The 11,680-nt window shown below is 39.2% G+C and overlaps 1 long non-coding RNA gene across 1 annotated transcript; it reads left to right on the top strand.

The window, feature by feature from the left end:
- The first annotated feature begins 1,455 nt into the window (after positions 1 to 1,455).
- LOC135711234 (uncharacterized) lies at positions 1,456 to 4,946 on the top strand. The gene is made up of 2 exons (XR_010518460.1): positions 1,456 to 2,833; positions 2,866 to 4,946. It is a non-coding gene; the product is annotated as an uncharacterized LOC135711234 (long non-coding RNA).
- Positions 4,947 to 11,680: the final 6,734 nt, after the last annotated feature.

Raw genomic sequence — 11,680 nt, forward strand, 5'->3', positions numbered from 1 at the left:
CAAAATAAACAAATGAAGACGCCAGAGTATATCGCTACGTTCGCTTCCTCGTACATAAAGAACAGGGGATATGACTCATGAGAGAGACTAGAATATATGCTAAGGAATTAATGAATGAACACTATGTACTAAGAATTAAGAGGAAGAAAATGTCAGCCATATGGAAAGTTCTATTAGCAGGCGGGTTCAGGTGACTTAAGAGAGGCGGTTTGGCCCGCTGAGAGCATGAGAGTACTCATAGAGAGAGAGAGGAGTTGCATACAAGTTATGGCAAGAATTGTCGCTTGCTAGATACAGGTATGATTGAGAGGAAGGTTCTAGAAAGTAGGAGAAATAAAGAGAGTATAAGTAGTAAATGGTTAAGTACATGTGAGAAAAAGGAACCACTGTATCGTTGATTCTTATATTGCATATGATCTGAGATTGAACCTTCAGTTCAATGCCTGTAAAATATCTGTCAGCGTTTATGGCGACAAACAGAAGTGTCGCATTACTAATTTATTGAACCATGCTGTTACCGAGTGTACAGCGATGGATTTCTATCTTTCCTTTTCCCGCATGGACAACGATCGCTGATTGGTGATCGTGTACATAGCATTTTTCATATCGGTGCTTCAAGTGTCTCCAGCTAGGAGTTTGTAATAAATTCGAGAAGACAATAAATTCATTCCCGCTTTAACCAGCAAAGAAAACGTATTGCTTCGTACGACCGTGAAATATCACAGTCAAGAAGTTAAAGTCCAGTAAAGACTTTACATCATATAATAAAAATAACTCTTGAAGTGAAAAGTGTTAGCTTTTTAAAAAAAAAACAAATCGGGCAAAAGAAATCCTTACTGGCGCAGCCGGTAGGATAATAGGAGTAGTGGTGTTAGAAAATTAGTAGTTTCAAAGTGATTGCCCCGACAGAAGAGACCTAGTTGGTCACGTCAAGCACAAGTTGTTAATATCAGCGAAGCAGCGACACCAACCAGAAGGAACGCACCTGATGCTACCTGCCATAACATTGTAAGTAGACATTTCATTCAATTTATATCTATTAGTGTTGTGATTTGTGATGCCGCGATCAAACGAAATTGAGCAGCTCCAGCAGCAAACTGCTGAGCTTACACGATTGGTCAACGGGCAGCCTGACCCAATCAAACAGTTATCAGAGTTCACTGGTAACAAGAAAGAGTAGCCAATTTGGCTTGACGAAACATTTAAAGTTAAAGAAAAGAAGTACTCAGCTACATCAAAGGAGCTTCTTGGTATTTATTTTGCAGCTAAAACTTTTAGACCATACTTGTACGGCAGACGCTTTACTATTTACACAGACCACGAACCACTCACTAAAGAGCTTAAAATGACCGACAAAACGGGAGGAGTAACACGACAACGCCTATACTTTGAACAGTTCGACTTCAAACTAATTTATAAAAAAAAGGAAAACAAAATATAGTTGCAGACGGATTGTTTTGAATCCAAACCACCAGAATAAAATGTACAGGAAATACTTGAAATTTGAAATTTATGGACCAGAAATAGTAAATAAATTCAAAACTCAACTACTTATACAAATATCTGATGACCAAAGAAAACGCCCTCAATTAACATGTACTATCTTTCCAGGCCAAATTAGACATGTGTTTTTCAAAAATCACCACACGGATGCGGATCTTCTAAAAATTTCAAAGAAATATCTAGATCCAGGAATAACAAATGGAATATTCACCCCCATCGAGATCGCTCAAAAATGCTCACAGCTTATAAGACAGCATTTTTTTTTCCAAAATTAAAGATCAATTTTGCAACCTAAAATTACCAGACATTATCTCTTTGCCGGTTCAACTGGAGTTTATTAGAATATGCCATAATTGTGTAGCATACTGAATTATTATTAAACAAACATCTTTGACATTTTAATAACCCGTAAAAAACCAATCAAGTTCTAATTTCACAAGCAAAACCAGCAAAATGCCGTGCAGAAAAGATACGTGTCGCGCGTATTGGTGGTCCGATTCCACAACACATGTTGAACAAATAGACTATTCAATGACGATTGGCTATCGTCTTTACAAAAGTGAGTCCAAGCTCCTCCCATAGAATAAATGTTGTGTAGAGTTAAGATTTTCAATGTAGAGTTAAGTTTGAATGTAATGAAAACTAATGAAGAAATACAATTGAAGTTGTACTCTAGACGAGTGAAGAAGTGTTTCTTCTGGAAGAGAAACTCCCGACCGTTTCAAATGTGACATGTGTATCGCACATGTTAACATATCCCAAAATTCTCAAGGACCACACTTATCGACACCCTGTAGATTTCCAACGCCATCGTACTTTTGATGACTTAAAGCCGAAGAGACGATAGAATAACAATATCAATACAAACAAACTACTTAGAAATTGATAATCATATCGCACTATCCCAGTGGCTCTACGTTGCATCGGTTGATGACTTCGATGGTGAGCAGTGTTTAACAACTTGTTCAGTTAAACTTTTTCTGCTAAAGGATGAACACTCCAGACCGTAGTCAGTCCGTCGATATTTCGGCTTTAAAATTTGTAGCATGTTTAAGTGAGATGAAAGAACTACCAGATTTAAAGTAGGACATTTTAATTTATTTTTCTTTAAAGTGTTTTCACGTTTCAACAGATTTTGTTATCAATGCTCATCCGCGTACCTTTTTACCACAAGCTGGCGACTCAGTAACCCATATAACTTACCTTTGTGATACGTTAGAAATGTTGTCAATAGATATTTTGCGACAATATACAGATTATGTTATAAATGGTAGAATCCAAGCAATTTTACCCCATTTTTTGATGGTTATTTTTTATAATCTTCCAGATTGTGAAAAGTTTTATTTTTCGAGTTATAAGCAGTATTTAAAGGAGTTTACCAATTCGATACCAAAAATCAACCCACCAATGTATAGTGCTTCGAATTTCAGTCAAACATTTGATTTAACTGAAAGTGGTGATAAGTCTTCGGAAAATGAACCCAATTGGGTACAAAGTTCAATGTCATCTAGTATATATTTGGAAAACTATGTTTGTTTCAATGAAAAATTTCACTTATATCTATACCAAAAATGGTATTCATTTATGATGTACTTCAGCCCGATAAGTGTTTATGATTTTAGTTTTAAATATCTTCCACATTTATTTCAACTATTGGGACGATTGGAGGAAGTAAGCCGTTTACTTCTTTTTTATAGCCTAATTGTAGGGCATGAAATTAAATTTCCAATAGATAATGCCCGTTGATTGGCTTTTTTTTTTTTTAATTTTCATGTATCACCAAATTTTATATCAAATGGATATCCGAATGTTTTTTTTGTCTCCGGTAAACACGGAAAAGTATATCAACTTGCTGTGTAGTGAAATAGAATTGCGTACGTTTGATGACTTAAAGCCTGACACGACAATAAACGTGTTAGGGTTTATCGAAGCTGAAATCAGGGACCGGTACATGCTGGTGTAATAGGAAATATAAATCAACCGAAAAGGTATCTTTCAAACATTCCGAATTCCACCAATCATGTTTACATTTCAAGTAGCGCAACACTGCAATCCGACGTCTTAAATTGTTTTGATCATCAAAACATAAGTATCAAATTACAAGCAACATCCATATGGTTTGTCCAAAAAACGATGAAACGTGCCGATATTCCTGGTAGACACAGAACCGGAACGACAAGTAGGGGAGTGGCTGACGGAACCAAGGTGCATCGTGATGGACGACGAGACTTACATCAAGGCGGACACAAAGCAGTTGCCGGGGCAGGAGTTTTACGTTGCCATATCACGGTTGGCCGTTCCTGAGGAGGTAAAGAAGAAGAATAAGAAGAAGAAGGTGGACAGATTCACCAAAAAGTTCTTGGTTTGGCAGCCACGACGGGTACCATCAACGGACAAATCTACCGGGACGAGTGCCTCCAGAAGCGCCTCCTACCCTTCCTGATGTCTCACGAAGGCGAGACGCTGTTTTGGCCGGATTAGGCATCCTCACACTACGCGCGGCCTGTGTTAGATTGGTACAGAGACAACAATGTTGTTTCTGTACCAAAAGACGTCAACCCACCAGACTCGCCGGAACTTCACCCGATTGAGAAGTTTTGGGGAACCATGAAGGTGTAAGGTACAAACCTTAACTTTTTCAATTTCAATTAGACATGCAAATTACGTTCCCACAAAACCGACCAAGTCATGACCAGACAAAACTATCCCACGACAATAAATTTCCCAACTACCCAACAATCCATTCCCACTGTAAAACAACATTTTCCAGAACCAATTTCCTAACACCAAAGACAACCATCATCATTTCACACTTGAGATTTCGAAAGGTTAATTTATTGCCTCAGAACGAACAAGTGACTATGACCATCCTAACTGCATACCTATCATATTCCCACCACACATGAAGAAACCAGAACGGTTGACAAAGAACGAAAACGTAAACGCTGACATCCACTCGAAGCACGCGACCGACGACAAACATTCCCACGGAATAGAAAACTCACCCACGCGACAATACAATTCTCCCTTTCGCGCGCATGAGCTTAAGCCCTCCGAGCGCACGAAAGAAAGATGCAAAATAACAACCAATTAGGATCGAGACCGATTACTCTCTCCGATACATATCCCTCTCCATTCATTAGAATGGTGAAGTACTAGATTATTTGAACAACACATTGTAAACATAAAAACCGTTTGGAATAAAGAAATTCACAGTATAGACACAGTATAGACACAGTATAGACACAGTATAGACACAGTCTAGACACAGTCTAGAGACAGTCTAGAGACAGTCTAGAGAGAGTCTTGACAAAAGTCAAAACGGAGTTTATGATATCAGTGGATGATGACAAACCCCTAAAAAGGAGAACTCAGTGAAAAAGTAGTGAAGTTAGATGTGGCCAAATGGTGCCACAAATGGTGATAAGAAAATGTCCAAATGGCGACCGTAATGATAGAGCCTGAAAGTAATCTAAGTGATTAAATTGGATTAAGAGACATGAAGTGAATGCAAAAAGCGCTACCAGTGATATATAAAAACTTTTAATTTCGACGATATGTGCGTCTGAAGTAATTGAAACTGTGACAATAAGCACCATCGCAGCTCTTGAAAAACTGTGAGAAGAAAATTGACCAAAGTGACGGTTCGAGAAACTGGAATGTTGAGTGTTGTTGAGTGAAATATATCAAAAGTGACATTGAAAATGGGTTTCTTTTCAAAAGAGCCAATTGCGCACCAAAAAGGTGACCAGCAAGTGAACGTGGCCACATCTTTGGAAACTCATACCGATTTCCATGAGAGTCACACGATTAAACTGTGGGTGCTAATCGCAGTTGCGATATGTGTATTGCTTGTGCTAATTGGCAGAATAATTAAGAAGAATATCAAAGGACAAGTTGTTCGTGCGGCACGTTCGGCAGCAACAATCGCCACGCTTGAAACAGCGTAATAATCGAGAAAAAAAATCTATAAGACATAAGAAAGTGGTTGAAGTACGCCACGTAAGAGCGTCAAAAGTGATTGCGGTTCATAAACAATTTAGGCTTCTACCTCGCCTTAAGAGGTAAACAGTGATAAAATACAAAGTAAGAATCGAAATTCAGTGGAATCCAGCAAGAAAACCAAGATCATGAGTGACAAGAAGACAAGACCAGAGGCCGCCCAGAGGAATGAAAAATCATCATCAACAGGTATTCTTTAAGGATATTTAAATTTTGTTTTGTTGGTCCAATCAATTTTATTAAAATAAGGAAAAAATAAAAATGGAAGATCCAATTTCGCAAGAACTGTGGAAACTAATTGATGAGTTTCTAGAAACCACAGTTGTTCTTAAAGAAGGCAAAGAAGAAAATTAAAGTTTTATACATTTAAGGATACAACAAAGCATTCATAGTTCAAAAAAAAAAATTGTGTAGATAAATATATTGAATATCTAATCAAAAATTTAACATACATAATGAATGACAAGGAATGGACAGAATTTTTGAATCTATTGAAAGATGTAGAGAATGGAAAGGAAACGGGACCCTTTGCACCAATTGGTACTAAAAAATTAGTAAACCCGAAAACATGGGAAGATTTGATAGCAAGAATTAATGATCTTCCTGGAGACGATCCCATTACATGGCTCCCATTAAGTAAATTATCACTTAATGAGAAACAATAGCTAATTAACATGAAATGCAATCTTATGTACAATTGCATAAACTATATCAATATTTTAAGAAAGCAGTAAACACAAAATTAAGTGTAGAATTACTGCGACAGAAGGAAAAATTAAATAATGCTTTAATAGCTAATATTGAAAATTATTTACAAGAAGAACATAACAATATAAAAGACGAAGATTTCAATACAATTGTGAAAAATACTAGATTATGGAATCTTGAAATTCAGAAGATAATAAGTCACAAATTAGAAATTATTCAATTGCATACGACTAGACACAAAACTAGTCCTACGCATTCAATAACAGGCATCGCAAAAACTACGATTTCGTACGAACACGCTCTTAAAACATTAAGAACAAAGATCACAAAAACCACCAAAATGGCAAATCAGAATCAAAACCCTTTCGACATAAAACAAGCAACGTCTATCGTACCCATGTACGACGGCTCAGCTGATGATTTAGAAGCATTCATTGATGCTTTAACATTATTAACGGAATTGACGGCAGCAAATCAGGTTGCAACCGCTGTAAAATTTGTTAAAACGAGATTAACAAAAAAGGCAAGATTAGGGCTTGGAAATAATCTAAATACACTCCAAGATATCGCTAACGATCTAAAAGCTCGCTGCAAAAGTCAGGAGAAACCGGAATCCCTGATTGCTAAACTGAAACAAATTAAAAGAAAAGGGACAACAGTTGAATTTTGTGAGGAGGTAGAAAATTTCACACTTACATAAATTAAAAAGTCTCTACATGGAACAACAAGTTCCCGAAAACGTTGCAAATTCTATGGCAACACGTGTTGGGTTAGAATCCCTTATAAACGGAATCCCATCTAATGAGACCAAAATCATATTGAAAGCAGGAAACTTCACGAACATTAAAGAAGCTATCCTCAAAGTTAATGAAAATGTCGACAGTAATAATGCCCAAGTGCTGATGACGAATACCGTCAGACAGCATCCAAATCATTATTTCAATAATAATTACCCAAACAGAAACAACCATACGTACAGACAACAAAACAGACCTCCCCAAAGGAACAATTTCCAACAAGGAAGAAATCATAATTTCAGAGGAAATGGAGATCAACGCTACTCCAATAACAATATACAACGAAATTACCAAAACAACAATGGCATACATTTCCAGCGCCAACGTTTCAATACAAACAGGCAGCAAAACGGATTTCCCGCACACGCAGCAAATCGAAACAACGAACAATTTAGAAGAGTTTATACGGGGGCAGCGGCACAGTTACCTCCTGCGCCTCAAATTAACTCGTACACAGGCACACAGCCTGAGTACCAAAGACAAAACGTGATGAGTCAAGCAAACCTGACCTGCTCACCAAATGCAAGCGTAAACCAGCTGGCACTAGGGAGCATGCAACAAATGCAGCAATATCCCCAGTACAATTTTTTAGGGGAATGCCCACACCCGTTACAGTTTGCTTGACCGTCCTGCCATGGCGGAGGTATTCGAGATAGATTCTATCAGCTGCGATGCTTCACCTTTCAAAGCTGCCCTCAGATAGTGGAATTTCTGAATCGCAGGAACCTCGGCGTTAGAGTGGATCAAAGCCAAGAATGTGTCGTGGAACCCTAGCCACTGCATATAGTCCCCGTCGAATTCAGGAAGCGAAATTGTAGGAAGCTTCAACCCAGAGAGAGTGGAACTGTGCGAAGAAGTTTCAGGGATGCGAGCTTGCTGAGTGACAACAGGAAGTCTGAAGATCAAATCGGCTTTTATTCTAAAGAGCCGCGGCTCAAAATCGGCACGGATACCAGCATTACTTTGCCTACCTTCTTCACTGTCTTCGATGTCTTCTAGCTGCCCCTGCACCTCCTCCAACGTGGCCCACATGTTGTTCAGGTACTCAAGGCGAATGGGCACCTGCATCCGATCGCGTTGTTCGTCGAAGAAGTTCACGAACGCCTCTGCCCGACCCAGCGCGGTGATCATCGTTGCCCTCCGGGAAAGCAGTCGCCTTATCTAGCTGCAGCGGCATCTTGGAATGGGTAACACGGCACTCGATGCTCCGTAGACGAAAAAGGTCTGTCAAACAAAAAGACCACGATAGACCCGGACGAAAATGGAATGGTACTCACCAGTTCCAAGGCAAGTATGTGCCTTGAATTTCAAGAAAACTGCAAACTGGAACGGATGGCTTGGATACAATGACGGAACGGCGTCACTTGGATAACAGCTTCGATTCTTCCACAATGGCGCTAGATGGCCGAAACCGTGATGGCGGTAGTAGAAAAGCCGTGCGCCTACATAAATTTGGTGCCGAGACCAGCCGTTCGATACCCGCGGGCAACGTTTTATCGAATTTCGATGTGATTGTTCTTTCCGTTGAAATTCCGGAGAAACACTTCTTAGTGCATCAGCATCAACTCTGAGGATTCTGCTTCCCTCCCAGCTACGATGGTGTGGCCACCAAGGTAGCCATCTAGCAGAGCATGTTCGCTCTTGGCTCATCGTGAACCGCAGGATTCTTGGCCGAGAAACATGCTCAATTCAACGGCGAGTGTGTTTTCCGGATTCTTGAGCAGTTATATGTGATCACTATAGTGTCATCAGTTTATTGTACGGACGAACAATACATCGAACCAGCAAAAGAAAGATCACAACAGAAGCCGTTTCACGCAGGTTGCGTACGCTGTGGCAATATTGATGATTTATTGCCCCCGACAATGCATTGACAAATGTTTTAGAATAATTAAAGTCATTTTTTTTTTAATATCATGTGTACAGTATAAAACCGTTGGTTTTGGGGGGGAGTATGTTTGTGCAAACGTCCACTACCTGTGTTCCTACCCTACCAGCTGTGTGTTGTATTGTATCCCTATACACTATCAATAAATAGAGTTGTATCTCGAATACCTCCGCCATGGCAGGACGGTCAAGCAAACTGTGTCTTTTATTCATAAATCCCTAAATAAACACAACGTAGGAAAAGTTCTGTCCGTGCGGCACGGAGGAAGAACCAGATCCTCCGCAAATTGCATCTCAGAATGCACTTCCGACTCAAGAAATTGCTCTTCACTGTAGTACTTCAGCACGTTCTGATGGTTCTGTACGTAAGTCCTCAGAATCACGTCGTCTCAACCTGATACATGGTATTGTGTCTACTGAGTTTTTCCAGTATTACCAATCGTCTAGGAATTATTCTGATTCAGAAGCTATTACCTTTGTGGAAGCACGTCTCCACTCCGCATATGTACTAGCACTTCCTAGTCTACTTAGAGCGTACACCACAACATCTAGTGTTGAAACTCTGGCTAAAGTTATTATTATTGATGCCCTCCTGAAAGGAGAGGACCGAGCTTATGCTTTAAATAATCTTTAAATCTCTCAGTTCTATAGAGTCATGCGATCGACAACGATTACGATGCTCTACCGTCTTTTTCTCAAGATCTTGTTATGCGTTTCCTTCCGCGCTAAATCGTGGACAGTAAAGATAAAAGTGTAGTAGTTCAGATCGCAAATAAACCTATTTTTTGAGAAGCCTTTTTCCAAGAACAAATAAAGTGTAGTGTAAAAGAGAAGGAACTTCTCTCCACCTTACCTGTGCTACTACCGGGAGGGAAACACAACATACAAACAACACAACGTAGGAAATTTCTGGGTAAGCGCCTACATAAATTTATTTCTTCGTTAACACACTACTGTACAGAAAAAAATAACTTCTCACTCAAGACTTTTATTTTGGATCTGAATTATCACACTACAAAAACGGGACTACCGTGCGCGATCATATGGTGCCGTGACATGTATGGAAATCCGTAAAAAACCTAAGATTCACTGACTCAGCGTAAACGTAAGCATAGAAAAGATTAGCAAATGAATAACCACCACATGCCAAACAGGTGAGAATGTTTTCATTCGGTTATGTAAACGAATAAACATTGAAGGGCAATGTAGCGTTCATAGTGAGCTTCCAAACAAGGAAGTTAAACGGCAACAATGAACAGAGCCATGCAGAGTAGCAAAATTAAAAACCAAAATAAACAAATGAAGACGCCAGAGTATATCGCTACGTTCGCTTCCTCGTACATAAAGAACAGGGGATATGACTCATGAGAGAGACTAGAATATATGCTAAGAAATTAATGAATGAACACTATGTACTAAGAATGGAGAGGAAGAAAATGTCAGCCATATGGAAAGTTCTATTAGCAGGCGGGTTCAGGTGACTTAAGAGAGGCGGTTTGGCCCGCTGAAAGCATGAGAGTACTCATAGAGAGAGAGAGAGAGGAGTTGCATACAAGTTATGGCAAGAATTGTGGCTTGCTAGATACAGGTATGATTTAGAGGAAGGTTCTAGAAAGTAGGAGAAATAAAGAGAGTAAAAGTAGTAAATGGTTAAGTACATGTGAGAAAAAGGAACCACTGTATCGTTGATTCTTATATTGCATATGATCTGAGAAGAAATCTATATAGTAAAAAGACCCGAAGTTTTATATACTAAGAACGTTTTTAGAAGAACTGTGACATGTGCATCCCACATGTCATTTCCCATGCTTTTCCATTATGCACTTCCAGCAGACCACACTAGTGGGAACATGCTGAGAAGGATAATTCTACCCGGCATTGAACCTTCAGTTCAATGCCTGTAAAATATCTGTCAGCGTTTATGGCGACAAACAGAAGTGTCGCATTACTAATTTATTGAACCATGCTGTTACCGAGTGTACAGCGATGGATTTCTATCTTTCCTTTTCCCGCATGGACAACGATCGCTGATTGGTGATCGTGTACATAGCATTTTTCATATCGGTGCTTCAAGTGTCTCCAGCTAGGAGTTTGTAATAAATTCGAGAAGACAATAAATTCATTCCCGCTTTAACCAGCAAAGAAAACGTATTGCTTCGTACGACCGTGAAATATCACAGTCAAGAAGTTAAAGTCCAGTAAAGACTTTACATCATATAATAAAAATAACTCTTGAAGTGAACAGTGTTAGCTTTTTAAAAAAAACAAATCGGGCAAAAGAAATCCTTACTGGCGCAGCCGGTAGGATAATAGGAGTAGTGGTGTTAGAAAATTAGTAGTTTCAAAGTGATTGCCCCGACAGAAGAGACCTAGTTGGTCACGTCAAGCACAAGTTGTTAATATCAGCGAAGCAGCGACACCAACCAGAAGGAACGCACCTGATGCTACCTGCCATAACATTGTAAGTAGACATTTCATTCAATTTATATCTATTAGTGTTGTGATTTGTGATTTACTGAGCAAATTGCTGAGCTTACACGATTGGTCAACGGGCAGCCGGACGCTTACCGCGTGCCTGACCCAATCAAACAGTTATCAGAGTTCACTGGTAACAAGAAAGAGTAGCCAATTTGGCTTGACGAAACATTTAAAGTTAAAGAAAAGAAGTACTCAGCTACATCAAAGGAGCTTCTTGGTATTTATTTTGCAGCTAAAACTTTTAGACCATACTTGTACGGCAGACGCTTTACTATTTACACAGACCACGAACCACTCACTAAAGA

The sequence above is a fragment of the Ochlerotatus camptorhynchus genome, unplaced genomic scaffold, assembly GCF_037179485.1.
Source record: "Ochlerotatus camptorhynchus isolate MF236.1 unplaced genomic scaffold, CSIRO-AGI_Acam_v1.1 ptg000428l, whole genome shotgun sequence".
NCBI lineage: Eukaryota > Metazoa > Arthropoda > Insecta > Diptera > Culicidae > Ochlerotatus > Ochlerotatus camptorhynchus.